Source organism: Hetaerina americana, unplaced genomic scaffold (genome assembly GCF_022747635.1).
Source record: "Hetaerina americana unplaced genomic scaffold, ioHetAmer1.1.p SCAF_8, whole genome shotgun sequence".
Lineage (NCBI taxonomy): Eukaryota > Metazoa > Arthropoda > Insecta > Odonata > Calopterygidae > Hetaerina > Hetaerina americana.
The window spans coordinates 57,767,389-57,786,737 of NW_027287427.1; positions in this window are offsets into that span (position 1 = coordinate 57,767,389).

The following is a 19,349-nucleotide window of genomic DNA, read 5'->3' on the forward strand; positions in this document are numbered from 1 at the left end:
GCGAGCGGACATTGTGCCCCTGGCGCATATATCTCTGGCACACGGCGGAAAAGGAAGAAGAGACCCTTTAATAATGCGGGAAGAGGAGGCATATAATTGGGGTATGAATGGGGGGGGGGCGGACGAGGAGGTGGAATTCAAAGTGCGGAGAAAGGGATGCGGGAGGAGGGTGGGTTTGGGGTGAAGGAGGGTGGTCGGTGCGCGATGCCGGTGGGGGCGGGAGTGAGTGGGGGGTTTGTGGCAGGGTTGGAAACGGCGATGGGGAGGGAGAAGGAAGGAAGTGGCGAAGAAGAGGGAGTCGGTTCGTGCGAGTGGGCGTTCTTCTCAACGAGTCAAGGTGGTACAGCTTATCAGGGGAGGGAGTGGAAGGAACTTCTCAGGAAAGAAGGAACTGGGTTTCGGTCGGATGGCTTGAAAGAGTACGGGAAGAAATGCCAAAACTGCGTTGCTAGGGTGAAGTTAAAATTCCCCGGAAATTTCCGTGGAAAACTTGCGTGTGCGGAATTTCTATTCTCAATAATTCAAGTGCAACTTGAGTTTTCTTAGCCACTGAAAAAAATTCCGAGGAGAAGTTTGTCATATGCATCGAATGGATGAGGTGATAAATATGCCAGCATTCATGTCGATGTGTCGATGGCACAAAGAGCACTCGGGGTAAATAGCAAGTTGACCAAAGTTTTTAAGGGCATCCCACTTTTTAGACAGTTTTAGGCATTTATTTCATTATGCGTAATGTTAAGAAGGAATTACATAAAAATCGCATTACGTAATGTAATGGACGTCGTTTTAAACGTTAATGGAATAAAATAGAGGAAATTGATAATAAATTTACACTCGTCAAATAATTAATAAGATATAATAAATATTTGAAATTTTTATAAATATTTAATAATCATATAATATTATATATTTTCTTAGCAGTTTGGAAATAATATTTTTTTAAATATGACAAGAAATACTTTGAAGCTCATCGTTATACACAGTCGTATCTAAAAAATGTTTTGCAGTAGTATAGGTTATAATTTAAACCTGTTAATATTAACCTGTTGATAAATAACCTGCCAAGGCCCGACTTCGGGAATTAAATCAAGGTAGTACTAAAAATACAGAATATAAAAGCGTACCCATTGTTGAATATTTAGGAATTAGGTCGGCTCAATACTTGATGCATGCTGCTGCTTACAAATCCAACTTCTACGTTTCTAATAATCCATGTGCTCCTTCCCGGGCGAGCAAATTATTTTTTAATAATTTTATGCCTCCATCATCAGAATCTTGCCAAATTAGTAGCATCGAATTTCATTAGGTTAAATAGTATAAGTATTTTATCTAGATAAAATTTTTAGAATTAGTCATAACTTTAACATTGGGAGAAACGTTGAATCAGTTCTAAAATTCTAAGTCAATATCAGGTAATCAAACATTTTTTTCATTGTATTTAATCCAAACAATTGTGAATCAAATACCCAATTTTTTATATTGACCATTTAGAGGGATAATTCTAGAAGATGGCAAATAATATTATATTAAATCACTTATAGTACTTTAAAATACTGCGTGGCGAATTAAGTCTTCAAGTAAATAGTCTAGCTAATACGTAGAAACCTTTGGTTGGGAAGAATCTTATTCAAAAGAATACAACTACCCGCTGGAAATTAACTAGTCATAAATTTCATTTATAAAGGTGATGAAGTGATTGGAATGAATTATCTACAAACATTTTCATACAAAACACAGTGTGAAATCTGCTGCCATCATTCAAAATATGTGATCCTAATGGCAAATCATTGTTGAACTGAAACTTCTAGAGGGAAATGTTTTGTAATAAATAGTTTATTTTTATGCTATTTCACATGCAGTTAGATAGTTTTAACGCAAATAACAGCTAGTGTTTTACTACAATGAAAAATACTTTTAAAGATAACGGTAAACAAGTAAATAAAATTCACTCATCGACGTACCATTGAAACATTTTCCTTCATCCCGCGTATTATTGCTAAAAGTTTTACTCCATGTTGCTGACGCTTGTATCTGAGGATTGGGCCTTCAGTGACCTAGTTCCGTCACTTGCCAACTCTTGCCAGAAATCTCCCCCATATGGCATAACTGTACGTTTGCTGTAATTTACGATGAACACTGTCTGTTGTCGTCCCGTGAACTCACCGTCGGATCGGACATTTCGGATTGAGAAATATGCATTCGGGATGTTTCATCCTCAGACAAGTCACATGTCACCACTATCAATTTTACTAAGCAAGATTCAAAAGAATAATATATTTTCGTTTAATTTTAATGCGATTTATTTCTTTAAATGCCAAATACTAACGTTAATTTTTTGAAAATGGTACCGTGTTGGATTTTGTTTGTTAAAAATACAGCGGAAAGGTAGTAAGAGGAAAAAGAGAAAGTATTGAGATCGAGTATAGAAATCGAGTCAATAGGATACGTATGCACTACTAGTAAAAAAATGTCCATCTCTAGGAAAATTGAAACTGAAAACGTAAAAGTCAAAACAATCCACGAGAAAAAATAAAGACCGAGAAGCTTACTTATAATTCGTTGCCTCGGGCGTGACTTCATGGAATCGACTTAACATAATGAAAAGAGAAACTTTGTAATTCCTCATAGATTTATTAGACGGATGACCTATCACCTGATGGTGACGTGCCACGTCGAAACCTAGGTCGTCCGTCTAATAAATCGCAACGTGGAATTACAAAGTTTCTCTTTTCATTATGAGAAGCTTACTTGTCATATTATTACTATTTGAGAAGCTACTTGTTGCTATACACTATTACTTAGAGAAGCTTAATTGTTTTAACTATTTTTACTTCTTCTGAAACATTTACTCTTAGACAAAAAGTTAACTTCGGTTAACCGCAGCATCACAAGGATAACGAGCACAAAGCGAATAATTTTTCAAACAAATATTTAGTTTAACGGATGGAGGGTAACTTTTGGTTTGAAATAATCCATAATTCAAAATAATAAACCATAATTTCGGCAGAATGTAAAACCCCACCTATCCAAAGAATGTGGATAATTTTAAAAGACATTTCTGCAAAGCTAAAAGCGCTGAAAACTACTTTAATTTCAAGAACAATTAATAAGGCTCATTTTAATGAGAATTTCATGGATAAGCTACGGTGAACAGAGTTACGTTATGCCAGAAATATCCAAGAAAGAGTGTCAAATAAAATGATTTGATCGCCTTACGCCACCAAAGAGCATACGATAAGTATTTACAAATTAAAAAAGCGCAGATGTTCTATTTTTCTAGATCCTAATTCTCGGAATGTTTGCTCGAATTCATTTTGAACATGTTTTTCAGCCTGAATGTTTTGATAGACTCAAGAACATTCTAACGTTTACACTTAAGTTACTCATTTTCAAAGTACTCTCATGAAATTAAAATAGTTCATCATTTTAAAAGGCATAAAATAGTATGTTAAAATAGAAGAAATGAATTAGAAGAGGCAATAAAATATTTCATAACGCTTTACCATTGAAGATTTACCAAAACCGGTGAAGAGGCAGTTTTCTTTTTCTGCTGAGCTAATGTAGTATAATATAATTAAGGCATTTTGAGCATTATTTTTAGAGATATACGGTCAAGGTAGTTTTAAATAGGTGTATTATTTAATTTTATGCTTCCTACTACAATACTAGGATATTTGGTACGAGTTAATGCAGTAGACTATCCATAAGTAGGGTAAGCCAATATCAAAGAAGTAAATTAATGCTTTGATGTCTTAAACTCAATGAACTAGGTATATTCAATTTGCAAGATGGCCGACGACAAAAGATATTTCTATCTCCGGGCCACTCAATCACAGTGAAAACCAAACATAATAAATTATAATGAAAACCCTGGCCTATATTTCGAGAGAGTTCTACCCTAAGCTTGTTGGAAAAGGCTCCATGAAACCTCCACAATTATGCTGTTCCCAGCTTCATCTAATATCATGGATAAAAAGTACTCACGCAATTTTCAAAACGGTGGAGTGTGTTTGACACGAAAGTTTAAAACTTTGGCGTTCACTAGCACAGAGTATAGCAGACCTATAATCTACAATGGATAAATGTAGCCAAACGAGAATAGTAATGAATTCCACATCAAGAGTAAGAATTCAATGGGTAAACATCCGCCGTAGGCTTACGGTTTGGCGTCCTCATACGTCGTCAGTGCTCGTGCCTAATTGATGGCAAATATCATGCCAGTATTCGAGTAAGTCCTGGAATGCAGACAAAGCTGCCGTGACCTTTGTAAATGGCTCGACCATGCCATGAAAAACACACAGTATCCGTTTTGATCGATTCCGCGTGACGCAACAGGTTGGGGGGAAGGTGGAGGCTTGGGACGGAAAAGCGGATTGGTCGAGAAAGGAAAGGGGGAGAGGAGGAAGCGCGGAGGGTGAAGCAGGTGGAAACTTGGGGATTTGGAGAAAGCCGGCAATGGGAGGTGAAAGTAGAAAGTGGGATATGGTTAGAGAATTGGATAGGCGGGTGCAGGAAGGTCTATTCGGTGCAGGCTTGGGAATGGCTTGATCCGATGTGATAGTGGAAATCCTTAAATCCCAGGAGGGGATCTGCGATGCGAGGGCCAAGTCAGAAATGTTTTATTTGCGAGGATTGCCACTGACCTCGGCTAATATACTCAGTTGAGGGGAGTCATCCGATGGTTGAGAACACGATATGAATATCTTGATTAGCAGGAAACTTTTAAAATAGATAATTAAGGCTGGGTCTTCACTGTATTCCTTCGAAAAACATTGACATTTTCTGTAATTTATATAATTCTTAAGCTACACGAGCTTGTCAATCCCTTGTGACGTTGAACCGGTTTCAATTGCTTGCTTCAAATCGCGAGCTTTTCAAGTTTACAGAACACCCAGTTTGTTTTCAAATTTCGCAGCAAAAAATTATTGAAATATATGATATTCTTTATGTTTATATGTTTAAAACGCGATTTTGAAGATAACAATAATGGTAAAGGTAAAGGAAGTAAGGAAAACAGGAGAACAGGCTAAATTTATGAACAGGGCTCCCCGCTATCACTCGCTCGCTCTTTCAATTGTTGAAGATACTCGTCATTCTGTTTGGGGTAAGTAGTATCATGAGGAAAGCAGTTTATTACTCCTAAACGAGCAATCAGTACATTAAAATACATAAAAATTATAGTACATAAAAATTTTCTTGCTTGGATTATAATTGCTAGTGATCATTTCTTTCGTGTGCTATTAAGATTTTTAAATATGCATGTCTACAAAGGTATAAGACAAACTTTGTAAATTCAAAAAAATATTATTAATCCGGTACTACCGGTTTCATCTCGCAGGTGACATCTTCGGGTATCTTAAAATTTCACCTATGTGATAAAATTGGGAGTACAGTTTAATTTTTGTGAATTTACAAAGTGCGTCTTATTCCTTAAAGATGAATTTTCACAAGGTTGAGCCCGATACCAATGAAATGCATGTCTAAAATTAAACTATACGTGTTTTACAATAGAGTGAAAGGAAAAGGTATTTTGGTTGAAAAAAAGTCAAAAAGTACTTGAGTGTGTTTCATTTTAGTAAAGGACGTGTCTGAGCCTTGTGTAGCGTAAGGAAGGGCTTAGAAGAGTTAAAATTCTTAGTATTGCGCTAGTAACAAACCATGCCTGAATCTCCTGACCATGTTATGATGAAAAACTATAACTTTGTGATTCCAAAGTGTTTTCCTTAAACACGACTATGGTTTTGACATTTAATGCAACCGGAAGGTCGATCATAAGAAAATATGTCATAATAAATTATATTCCGTCACGCTCTATTGGTCGAATTTAGGTTTCTCCCCCTACAATATTTTAAAATATTTCTCAGGAAGTTCTTGTCAAGAATTAATCTCCATATTTGCTTTAACCTACCGTGCAAGTTACCGAACTTATATTATTAATACGAAGCCGATAATTCAAAACGGAATTTACTATTAATTCAATTCATAATCATCTATCATCTATTCAATTTCCTTGTTGTGCAGCTTCGAGGATGGATGAATCTATTCTTCAACTTGTGCGTGAAAAGATTCATGAAAGCCCCGATTAGTGTAGCTTTTTATTTGCCTTCCCCTTCAAATCACAATTAATTCCACAACCTGCTACCATTTGTATGCTACATGCATGCTATTTAAACCAATAAATATTTAAATATTACCAATTATGTCAAGATTGTATATGCATGTAGTAGGCAGAGCCAGGAGCACATTAATTATAAAATTTACAATTAAATCACAAGTGATCATCCAAACTCCAGAATGCTAAGCGTAAAAGAATTCTCGGAGCATATCTTAGAGGTTTAATCCAACTATGAAACCATACGCATGTAATCAAGCAAGCGCTAAAGAGCATGAATCGGCAATAATTTCATTAATTATGGTAAAATCTGTAAATTTAATTTTCAACAAAATCCATCCTGATTTGTTTTCAGGCATACGGTTTACAGGTAAACGATTCTGACAGGATTTCAAGTACACGGACTAATTCCTAATTTTTATTTACTCCAGCCTAGGCAAATTTTAAAAATATTTTACTTGTGAAAATAACAACCTTTAGCATCATGAAACAGTTAAAAACGTTGACACAATCCTTATTCACCGCAACTTCTGCTTTCCGTAATCCTGGCGACCATTCTTCAACACTATATAAACTTTTTAGTTCACATGTGCTCAGATTGTGAGCACAAAAAATGTGTTTACGTTGACATCTCAACCTTGTTGTCTTTGCTCAAACACGCAGAAAAAGTATATTATGCATTCAGGCTAAGAGCCCACACGCCTGAGTGATAAATAGAAGTCTTCCGTTGCACGGATTATTTATGAAACGCGTTCTTCACTCCACTACAACGAAAGGTTTCCCTGCTCGAATGCCGTATATGCGAGGATTCTGTGAAATGGCTTTCATCCATGTCATTCTTTTCTTAACAAATTGGTTTGCTCAATCTAAATTTATCTATTTTAGTTTTACTGCTCTTAATTGAGGTGGATGTTATGCCCTAAAAATGTATCAACAACTCCTATTTCGCTCATTTGTCCGCTCTTCGTTTTGAATATTAACTGAGTTGAACTTTAATTCATGCTAATTATCCAACAGTGATCGTATTACGCTCTGATTGAACTTTATTAGTACATTCGTCATAAATATTTATATTCGGAAAAGCTTTTATTTCCAAACTCTAGCTTGCACGTTATTGGATAAATTTTTAACTGCATCCTAATGTGAAATGGTTTTCTCGTTGATATCATATGTTTGCATGCATGTAAGTTTATAGGATTTTTGCATGAATTTCGGCGTCACTGTAGGTATAGGTTTGCATGGATGTGTTGATTTTGCATGTGGTTTTGTTCACTCTTACGGGTGGTGACCAAACACCCCCGCCACACGCTCTTGCGGAGGCTTGCAGGGTGTTATGTAGATTATTAGTGCATCAAAATGTGTGTCGAATTCCCCTGGCTCGTTTGTTTGGATATTTTTGGTCTGTTCTTCAATATTACTTCGCGCTTGTCACTTTTTGCAACGCGAAATCTTATGAATAGGATTATGTGCTGGATGTGGAGGACTCACGACTCATTTTACATTTCATGACTTTTGGAAAATTAGTGAATTTCACTCGCACACCATTGCTCAGTCAATTGGACAGTTGTGCATGGTCTACCCATCATTACCATACGGTGAGATTGCTGCGTGTCACAAGCAATCTGACATGTTAGCTTCACCACATGAGTCCTTCTTCTCGTTGTTCACTTCTAGAAAAGAAGAAAATGATATTACCCGTAAAGCAAAATTACCCTTTGTCGCTGAAAAGCTTCAAAGCACTCCGCCATCGGGGTTTTCAGCTGCCTTATTGTGAGTGAGGGGAGAGAAAGGCAATATTTACAGTAGTCGTTGAGGGAAACATTATGGAAAGTGGCATGTTTGAGAACTGTTAGAGGGCTAATGCGGGAGAAGCACTCCATTGAAGCAGTAAACATATAAAATAATTGCGTATATTAATTCAAGCGATAATTTTCTTTATGTATGTGATGAAAAATTCTTTATCACTCCCAATTGGTAAGTACCTCTGGTAGTTTAGTCTCTTTGGTTGACCGTTGAATGTAAAAATGTTATGCAATGAACTAAAGTCTATTTAATTTGCATTACTTTTGTTGCCACATTAGCACTTATCACTGTAATTACCAAATTTTTGTTTATCCATGAGCTACATTCACAATATATCGCATTCATTTATCAGTTACTGAACATTACGCCTTTATCATTCAAATTGGGAATTTAAACTCTCCATTTCCTAAACAGCATTTTCCAAAGGGGGACTGCTGGAACCCTAACTAATTGGGCGGTTTAGGAAAAAATAAGCAGTGGAAATTGCTAATTGTTTCAACAGTTTGCGCCGCCGTTCCAACGAAGACCAGAAGGCTGCTAATCTTCCTTTAAATGAGCTTAAATTGAATTAATATTGAAAATGAGGTTTTCCGTATGATAAAACCATTTATTATTGTTTGAAAGAAACCCGATATGTTAACAAATAAATAATGAAATGGCCATAACTGTTTGTTATTACTGTTCGTAAAAGGACTGCCAATCAAAAGATGGAACATTCAATACATGCTAATATGCATATACCCACAGTCTAATTTTCTTAATTACTATAATTCGAAATATTTTGCCTTTAGGGTAAGCCACTTCACTTACCCCGTTTCAAACATTATTTATCTGTAAAATAGGTTCACTTTAAACTTTAATTTATTAGTTTTAGTGAACAAGATGATTAATTGCTCCAAGAAATTGAGAAAAATTGGTAAAGCTCATTAATAAAATCTGAAATTATCGTTGATTAACTTAACTCACATATATTTAAGTGGGAAATACCATCAGGGAAAATATAATTACCATGCTCCATGATACCATGAAAATCCATGTTAACTTATGCATGTTATGCTTATACAATTTGGCCAAGATATGAGCTGGTTCATCCTTTACTAAAGAAACGGAAGAACGCGCAAAGAGGGAGGTTGACAGGAAAAGCCGTCGAATGTACAATGTCATGAAGAATGGGTACAGTGCATTTAAATGCACTAATAGCCAGAGGAAGGAAATTAGTCATATCGGCCAAACACGCATTCAAATACGAAACCATGCCTAACGGCGAAAACATATTCAAGCGGATATAGATATAGAGAAAATGGATAGGAAAACATATGAAGGACAAGCACAGAGCTATCCGGGGAGTTGGGTGGGAATTTAAAAAAAATGGTTTTCTTACGGCATCAGCCTGATTAGACGATGATTCGTGATTCAAGTCTCTGTCCTTCATTTCATCTAAAATTCCTATTTTTTCTTCTCTCAAGCTAACTTTCCTTACATTCTCTCATCTACTTATTATTGCCACAAGGTGGAGGTATAAATTTATGGAACGATTCGCGCTGTAAAAATTGGCGGCACGATGAAAAGTCATTCATTCAACGGACACTTTGACACCATGCTGAAGAGATATATCAACTCTAAAGGAACCACGTCGTATTAATTTGAATACAAAACTTATTTACAGTCGGAATATTGAATCCTCTTGGCAACAAGTATATATTAAATGCATAGATGCGGCATTACATACTATGGGGAGTTGTAGAAGGCAATTTTTCATTCAAGTTTGACTTCTTAGGTAAACGATCTCAGGCTCTGTGGTAGCATTTTTTTTTACTTTAAGGAATTGTTATAGCCACCGTTACTACTGTTAACTACTGATATGCATTTCGTGCACCTCTTCTATTACTTACCAAAATTGCAATTCGTCATATTTACTTTAGCTCCCTCCATCAAGTACTCGCTACACTTTAATGCTTGGTTTTTTGCCGTCGTTCTTGCCTTTCTTTAACTTCATCAGTTTTGTCAGTTCATTTGATTATGGTGGAAAATTAAAATAAACTGGAATAAAAATACATATCATTATGGTTAATATCAAATGAAATATAAGACGTAGGAACCATTTAAAATTATGCATGGGGTAGGCATATTGTAATTGGAGGAAGAGATCTTACAGAACGGTATAGAGCTTTGCAAAGGTGACATCTTTTTGGAAGTAATCTTTACATAAGAAATTCAAAGGAAAGTTTTGAGGAGCAAAATAAATTTTGAGTCCATCAAATAAAACCCTGCGGGATTCAAATGGCTACTCTGATTCTCCGCGGATGATTACTGAAGTCGTACACATTTTAATATCACTAAGGGACCAAGATATTTAAAAAAATTAAACTACCAAAAAAGATTTACTGGAGCCTGAAAAAGCTCAAATTGACGCATAAGCGGCTGCTGCTAAAAGATGTTCAATAAAGATTTCAAAAAGTATCCTGGGTGAACAAACGCGTACAAACGGTAAAATTGATAAATCGGAGTACTAAAATTAGAAGAAAAGGAAGTGGAAAGAAGGAAAACAGCCAACAGAGTAAGTCTTAGATTACAAAGGAAATGTTGGATTCTAAATAAAGACAAAAAAATTAAAGGATAAATCCAAATGTAAAATAGATGCAACAAGATCAAATGGATATTAAATGAATCGTGTAACAAGAGAAGCGAGGAAATAATGAATGAAAAGGTTAAAAATTTACAATACATCTTATCAAAGGGGTTTTTTTCAATCGTCTCCGCTCACTTTGAAAGCGACCTTACTCACAAAAGTAAAATTAGCTTTTAATCCCCCTTTGGACGGAATGGAATTTCTCTGCCTGAAGTAAAAGACTTTTTCGTAGGAAATTAGGCGTTCCAGTGTTGTTTGATTTGACATATTTTACTTAATAACCAGTTGGAAAGGTAAAAATGAACTTCAATATTAACATCATATATTATTATTTTTGTTGTCTAATGAGAATTTTGAAAGAAAGAGAGATATTACTCAGTTCGAAAGTCTTTTAAACTCATCTAAAATATACCCATTTAGCTACTCGTAGACAAATAGAGATCTTTATTCGGGCGATATTACTACAAAATATTCGTACAGCATGGGCGAAAATACTGGCTCAGTATGCTTTTAATATTAAAGATTTTTAAATTGGCATTCGTCTATTAAATTTTGAAAAATAATACTTAATACTTAGTGAATGAACAAGAGGCAAAATATTTGTACAGTTTCATAAAAAAAACTTCTTGAATTTTTTTATCTAATGAGAATTTTAATTAAAAAATCAAAATTTTTCCAAATATGTAAAAGGTGTGAGAAATGAAATAAATTTAAAAAAAAGTTATTTTAAAATTGGAATACCTACTAAAGTAAGGTAGATATACCCTTTGACGTTGCTGGCTTGCACCTAAATTTTATATAATTAATAAATATGATTTCATTCAAAAAAATTCGATTCCTTCTAAACGAGAAATCTCAAAATAAAAAAATAGTATTTTCTGTTCCTTCTTTATTCGAAAATGTTAATGGTAGCAACTATCAAAAATAATTTCACCTTTCGTCTGCTGACTGATTATCGTTGCGAGGGAAATATTAGGTAACCTATTCAACACATCCACCCTGATAGCTTAAAAGAGTTTGAGAACTGGTCGATAACAGGAAGTTTGTATGGTACTAGTGGGTCATTGCAATGACATTCCCTTGTTCGGGAAAATTTAGGTGGGGTAGCTCATTGTAGCGAATTTACCCAATTAGTACTTTCCGGGATGGAATGTTTCGGAAGTTGTCCGTTAGCGTCGCTACCATCTGCCTCTCTCTCGTGCCACTCCCCCACTTTCCACTGCTACAGAACCTCCACTGCCTCCTCTTGTTGCGACGTGTCGTTAGGGGTCGCTTTTGTTGATGCGTGGATGCCATGTGCGTGGGTGATTATTGAGAGGAAGTGTGAGATTAGGTGAGAGGGACGGTATGTTGAAGCCGAGACTGCAAGAGAGGGTAAGGAACTTGCAAGGATTGAGTCGTAAGAAAGGGTTTAATGGAAGTTTTTCCGCAGATAAGTTTAGGCTTAACTATCATCTAACAAAAGATCTCTCAGTTATGTGTATCCTTCCTTATACGTTGCATGCATGACTCGGTATAATATACCTATGTAAATGTTAGCATATCTATCATGCATGCAAATTTTTAAGTTTGAGGATTATGTATGCCTCAACTTTTAAAAAAGCTTATTCTTTCAGGTCAGTCACAATTTTATTTAACTGGAATAGAAACAAATAAGTGGTCATATAACTCAAATGAACCTATTAGTCTTGTGTCAATGGAAATTATTGATATAGAATTGTTCAATTTAATCTACTTATATTTTTTAAACTTGATATTGAAAGTTAAACAAATGTAAATTATGTATCTTATTTCCGGAGTGTTGATTAAATATGTATAACGATATTGTGATCAGCGTGGAATTGAAATACTGATATATTGTTATATTTTCCACTGCAAATATATTATCACGCACATTTTAACAATTGTAATTTTATATAGATTACTAAGGCATCTACATAAACATCTACAAAATGCCCCGCCAGCTGCCGCAGGGGCGCAATAGTTAACCACCCCTAAACTAGAATAAAACCACATGCAAAATCAAATCATGTTACCTCTACACAAATTTGTTTTGGTTCATGTACACGGCAAACCTTAATCACACGACTTGCATGCAAAGATAGTCAATAACAGGACATGTACATTGAAATCATTCTGTAGCACTGTTAAATATATGGGTCTATAAAATAAAAAGAATAACATGCAGGAGAAAACATGCAAGATATCGACGAATATATACACTACCAATTCTAATTATCTCCCACGCGATTTTTGTCATGTCTACTATGATCTGTAATGACTCGATGAAAAGCGACATTTTAAATCGATCCGTTCTACAATAAATCTCCCTGATTTTACTTTGGTGATCTGATCTACCATAGTAAGTGGACACCTGTAATATGTCCTTAACATCATCAGATAAGTAACCTACCTCAAATTTTTGCAGCAAAGCAAAACGGTCGACTAGTGGCTCCCATCCTCTATTCCAATAGTATTGTGACATTGCCACCTTGTTCATCACAACATTTCACAAATCTAGCTGTCCTACGTTGTACTCAATCTAGTTCCAAAGTTTAGCCTATTTCATGAGAATCCCATACTCTTGCGGCGTACTCAAGGAGGAGGGGCCTAACTTCCTTGAAATGACAAAGCTCCTTGACCTTTTCATTACAATTACCAAGTATTCTTTTTATGAATCCTAACTTTTATTAGCTATTCCTCAAATTTCACGAATGTTTTTTTCTTCAGGACACCTCCTTAATCGTACAAATTTAGATGATTTTGAAGTGTCTGTATTAAAAATAGTAGATTTCATGCCCAAACCTTCTGGCCACGTATTTGATTCTGTACATGTTAAAGGCTATCTCACTTTCTTAATCCAGTTCTCCATTACCTCTTGGTAATGGAGAAAATCACCACCTTAATTCCAAATACATTGTAACCAATATTCAGGACCGTAATACTTGGCAGGTTCCGGTGCCTTTGGTGCGAAGGGTTATTTAAATTTTCGGTACCTTGGCACAGGTACCAACCAACAAATATTGAACCAAAACACGCATTTTGATTGCTTCAATGCCCTAGTTTGTAACCGGACAAATTAAATCATCGTAATTAAAAAATAGTGGTAAGAGTGAAAAAAATTTCAGGATGACATTATGACAATTTTTATAGCAGGCGGTGTATTTCTGTCCCAATCCCAAATTAAGTAAACGTGGTTCCTTTTGACCAATGCCAAACTGTTTCCCGTTCTTTTTCGCCTATATATAAACAGTTTGCTTACGAAATTAAAAAAAGGGTCGCAAATTGGAAAAAAATATTCCAATTCTTTACCCATAAACATTTTAATTATATATTTCACATGCTAGTAAAAAAATCGAAACCTTGTCATTTTCAGTCTATAGAATTTGACCTGTAAATATTTCCTTATCGGTCATTAGTTTTTAAGGGTTCATTATTAAATGTATGGATCCATTTCAATCTGTGTGAAGTCCGCTAGGGTATGTAAGGAATTTAAGAAGGCCCTACATTTGAATTATTCACTGGTGAAGTTTTCATTGAAGAATAGGAAAGAACAGAAAGAATTTACTATTTAATTGTCAATCCCGTTATCAACATTTTGTGCTAGTTTATGTATAGACCGATTATTACTTTAACATTTCTACCTTGGAGTTAATTTCACTTATTTTACTTAGGATCTAAACAACAGGAGATTTTTGAGAGTACAATAATGCCGTTAGTTCAAGAGCAAAACTGATTTCCACGTACGTTTAGTTAAATATAATGTACGCTTGGACCTTTTAAGAAAAAAAGGTTTCCTAGTTTCTTCTCCAATTGCTTATCACTTTAGCTCTTTGTCAGTGAACTATTTTTAAAGCGGAAAAAGCTTCGTCAATTATAAACGTATTTCCAATTGCATTTTAAAATTACATTTTAAGCATCAAAACATTTAAAAATTGTATTTATTATACTTTTATATCTGATCACTTTCAAATGAAATATTCTCGTCATTTTAATTATTATCTTAGTATAAAAGAACGAAAGTGAAAGAATAACATGTGTACCGGTTGACTTTTTTAAACGTGTGCATCACTTTAATCTTATTAAAACTTTGCGTCATATAGGTGATTATAATGGGAGCCTTCCTTTCATAAAGAAGTAAAACCGCAGCACTGGGCCCTCATCCATCCCGCAACCTGAAATCGAGCTGAAGCTGGTGAGATCATTCAGGTCTTTTTATAAGTATCATAACCTTGAGATCGATTTCAGATCAGATTTCAGCTGGAGAATGGGTTTGGTGATCAAGGCCATGGAGAATTTTCTATGAAATAGGAGTCAAGAGAAAATTCTGAGCCCGTGGAGACGTTTAAAGTTTTAGGTATGAAGGGAAATGATGTAGGATGAGGAGTGGCAGAGGAAATATTATGAAAGTGTAGTCTCTGTAATGGTTATCTGTTATGTAATATGTGAGATATTAACAGAAAAATGAGTTAAGAGCAAACTTTTTATGCATTGCAACGGTATACTTATATAAAATCTTAAAGTTCTTCTTATGATATCTATGCGATTGGTTTACAGAGTAAAAATTGATTCATCAACACTGGCTAAAAGCTATTTAAGATAATAATGAGTAGAACTCCTAGCAATATTTTTATATCTCAATAATTTATTTTCATGAGAAATAGCCGGAAAGAGCTTCCTTGCCCTGAAATATAAACAATCCAGCACCTCAATTAAAACTCGAGAGTTGGTTGAATTAATCCAGATACCGAGCAAGAAATATATTCAAAATATTAGAGCATAAAGGCCTCAGAATGTAAGAAAAAATTATTTTTCAGAAAGACATTAAGAATGCGTTATGTTGAAGGCATTCTTGATCAATATCCATTGAGTGGAAGTCAATGGAAAAGCCAATCGAGGAAGGATGGAGAATAGGGAAGGTGAAGGCGAGTAAAAGGAAAGGGTGAGGGAGGAGACTTTGGATAGGGACCGTGGGAAGCGGCGGGAGGAGTTGGATATCAACGGATTAGAACGTTGAGGAGGGCAGGAGAAGGGTAGGCGGTTGCGCCAGAGGGGTGTCCGGAGAGGAGGAGGTGGGTGGGGTAGGGATCAAGGGGTGAGTGGATGTCCACCGGTTGTGGTGGAGGCGGTGACGCGGGGGTGGCGGGCTGGCGGAAATCGCTGCTCTCGGTAATGAGGACCCATCTGATGCAGAGGACCCGAGGGCTAGAGGGAGAAAGGGATGATGGGAGGAGAGGTTGAATGGGTAAAGGTGGAAAACGGGTGGGGGAGAGCGGAAAAAGGGAAGAATGGTGGGGGTGGGGGGAGAGTAGAATGGAAGGGTGAGAGAAGGTGAGGGAGCGGGAGATGAAAGTGGAGTCGGGACGATGGGCAGGCGACGGGAGGGTCGGGAAGTAAGGGCGTCGGGGGTTACAAGCGAAAGGGGGAAGGATACGAGAGAGGAACAGGAACATTGGGCGGGAAGAAAAGACGGGAAGGGCATGGTGGGAAAGGGGATGGTGGCAGGGTTGTGTGCGACGGAGAGGGGTTAGGAATTGGTCCAAGGGCTTTCCGTGGCGGGGGATAGGGGGAGGCCTCGGGAAGGAAGATGGAGGGACTAGGTTTGGAAGGAATAAGTGAAAGGGGAAGGGGATGTTAAGTTAGGAAACGGGGTGAAAGAGATAGGGCGGGAGAAAGATGAGGGCGTAGGGACGTGGTGTGAGGAGGAAAGGGGAGACCTAATGGGGCTGGAATTCGGCCTTCATATGGCCCAGGGGAACGAGAAAATTGGGCGAAGAGGAGGAGGAGTAAAGATGTTGAAGAAAGGAAGAAGAGTGGGGAGGGTAAGAGAAGAGTTTGTTTGGAGACTTGGATAACATTTGATGGGGAAAGGCAGTGTGCTCCCTTTTTTCCTTGGGGTGAGATTATGTCGTTTCCATGCCCTGAGACGATACAGTAGTTGTTCATCTGTTCGTAGAATATTTTGAATACCTTTTCACTGGAAGTCCTATTCAACATTCCTCTTTTCTTAAACTTAGATCCCATATCTTACTTTATTCTCCATATAAAGAAATGAGGCTATCCAGAAATAGTCCCAAGGGTCGATGACTGATACCTGAATAGTAGACGATGACACTTTTGCTAGGTATCCTTTTGCAACACCCGAACAACTGGTACACACAACGAGCTATTAAAAAGAGATTCTGCGTTTCGCTCCCAGGATGCCATTAAACATATATTTTCTTAAAACGGTGCGGTATGATTGAAAAATTGAAACATATATTTCAATTAATGTTGCGATGTCTTCATTGACGTAGTGCATATTAGCGCAAAGAGGGAACATTACATCTGAGTAAAGTACAATATACATATTAGCATTAGGTGTAAGTAAAACTGTTTGTTTAGAGCTGTTAGCTTACCTTTCGAACTAACGTATTTATAATTTAAATAAATTAAGTAATAATTCTTTTAGAATTAATATAAAGTGGTTCCAAACATATCTGTGGGTATTAGTAACGGGAAGTAGTACTTGAAAATGTGCTTCCTTAATATTTTACATTTCTTATACTTGTGCATCGAGAAAGGTGTCATCGATGCCATCACCAATACAAAACCTTGTCGTTTTCTATTTGTCAGAATGTTTTACTAAGTTTATTCATTAAAACATATTTCCACACACATAAGAGTACTCATAAATTTGAATCTCTTCTAATATCATATTTCAAATGAGTCGTTATGGATTTTAACCGAAAGTCGGAAAGTTTCATCCGTTGGGTGCAGCATTAGACAATAGAGTTGGTCGGTTCCCACAGATAAAGACAAAATTTTGGAATAACACGACCACGCACCGGGTGCAAGTTGAAGCGCTCATTATATTATCAGAGGCGGCAAGCAGCATCAGCAGGAGCACAGGCAAGGAGTCCCTCCTCGAAGTAGCGAGTGGGGGAGGGAGGAAGGGACTGAGTTACGGGGGAGAAGAGAAGAGTGGGCAGAGGGTTTGGCGCTCTTGTGGAGAGTTTGCTCATTAGCGGTTCCCTACCCCCTCCCCTTCCTCTTTCCCCTTCTCAACTCTTCGCCAGTCCTCCGAAAGCAACATACACCCCAGGAATTGCCCCTTCGCTCCCGTCTTCGCCGCGCTACCCTCCCTCCTCTCTGACCCACACATTTGCCTCAACATCCTACTCCCCCCCCCTATTTTTCCCCACCCTCTTTTGCATCCCTTACTGAAGAAGCCCTCTTCACTGATGTCCAGCCGGAGAGAGACTTGCGTCTGTGCATGAAAGAGAGAGGGCGGGAGGCTGGGAGGAACTGCGAAGCAAGAGGTGGCCTGTAAGGTGAAAGTTAAGGACGCTGACGCGAGGTATGGTGAAGGAGATGAGGGTAGCAGTGGACGTCGAGAGAAAATGGGGAGAAGGAGAGCGGGATAGGTGGTGATATGGGGTCGAGGGTAAGGAAGGTCGGTGCGAGAGGGCAGATTAAGAGAGGGCTTGCCAAGAAAATCGACCGTGAGAGAGGATGTCAACTTTCTATCACCATTCACATGAAGGAGCATTTAGGAACGGGAAAGGGTGGCATCAGGGTCCGAGTGCAATTTACCTAAATTTTTTTAATGACTCATTATGCCCATTTAACTCCATATTAAAAAATATGAAAACTGAAAGATATGTTTGACATTTTATTCATAATTTTAACTAATTGACAATTTATCTTAGAAATATTATTTTATGCACACCAACTTACATTACGACTTACAACTTACCAATTACATTAAATATATGATTTCCGCGATATATCCCAGTCTTACTGCATTGAGTCCATCGAAAACTTGACTAAGGTCTATCCTATTTAAGTTTGCTTAATGTTTATGGGTAACTAATGCATTCTTCAGTCCAAAGAAAAATCGTACGCTATCAGTCATTGCATCAGAGACGGGAACTTGCCAAGAAATAATATAAAAAATATCATAGCAAAAAGAATATAATAATCCACAATATTTGCAGTTTCGATGCTTTAAATTTTAGCAGTCATAAAAACCATGTAGGCCAAGAGGTGTGTGTGTGTGTGTATATATATATATTTATTTATTTATTTATTTATTTATCATAACATGCATGCACAACATATTTTAAAGGATATAGTTTAATGCTGGCCAAAAGCGTTAATTCGATTTGATTTGCCATCAGAAGGTTCATATCCGATTTATCATGTGAGTCATAGCATCAGCTTAGGTCACAAATGACAATCTTGCGCTTCTCACTGAAAACCGTTATCTTCTGATGTCGCAAAATTCGCTAATTTATTCTAGCGTATTGTAAAAGCAACCTTTTTTCATAAAAAATAGTACTATAAGACAAGAGGATGTAATTCATTTAAACTACTTTTTAAAATAATTAAGGTGTGGATAAAGAAACAAAAAATCATACAATACAAACATGGCACTAGCAAAGACTACTGCTAATGATAACATATGTGGAAAAAGTAAAAGGGAAAAGTGCAAAAATTAAGTATTTTCTTCAGAAATTACATTCCTAAGCTTTCGGAGACCGGTACCAAACCAAGGATGAATCTTGAGAGAACTAACACCAACCCACATCATTTCGGATGATTTGCTTTCCTTCATGCCTTGCATGTCAAATTATTAATTTTCGTGATATGATAATAATACCTACTCGTGTTCTGAATCTGGGACCTATCAATTTGTTTGCTTTTATCCACAATAAACACCCTCGGGGAAATTTTTCAAAAATTTCTTTCAAATATGAATTTCTTTGACGGAAACAGAATGTATGTACCAGAGAAACTCACAAGATAAATATTTTTTCGTAA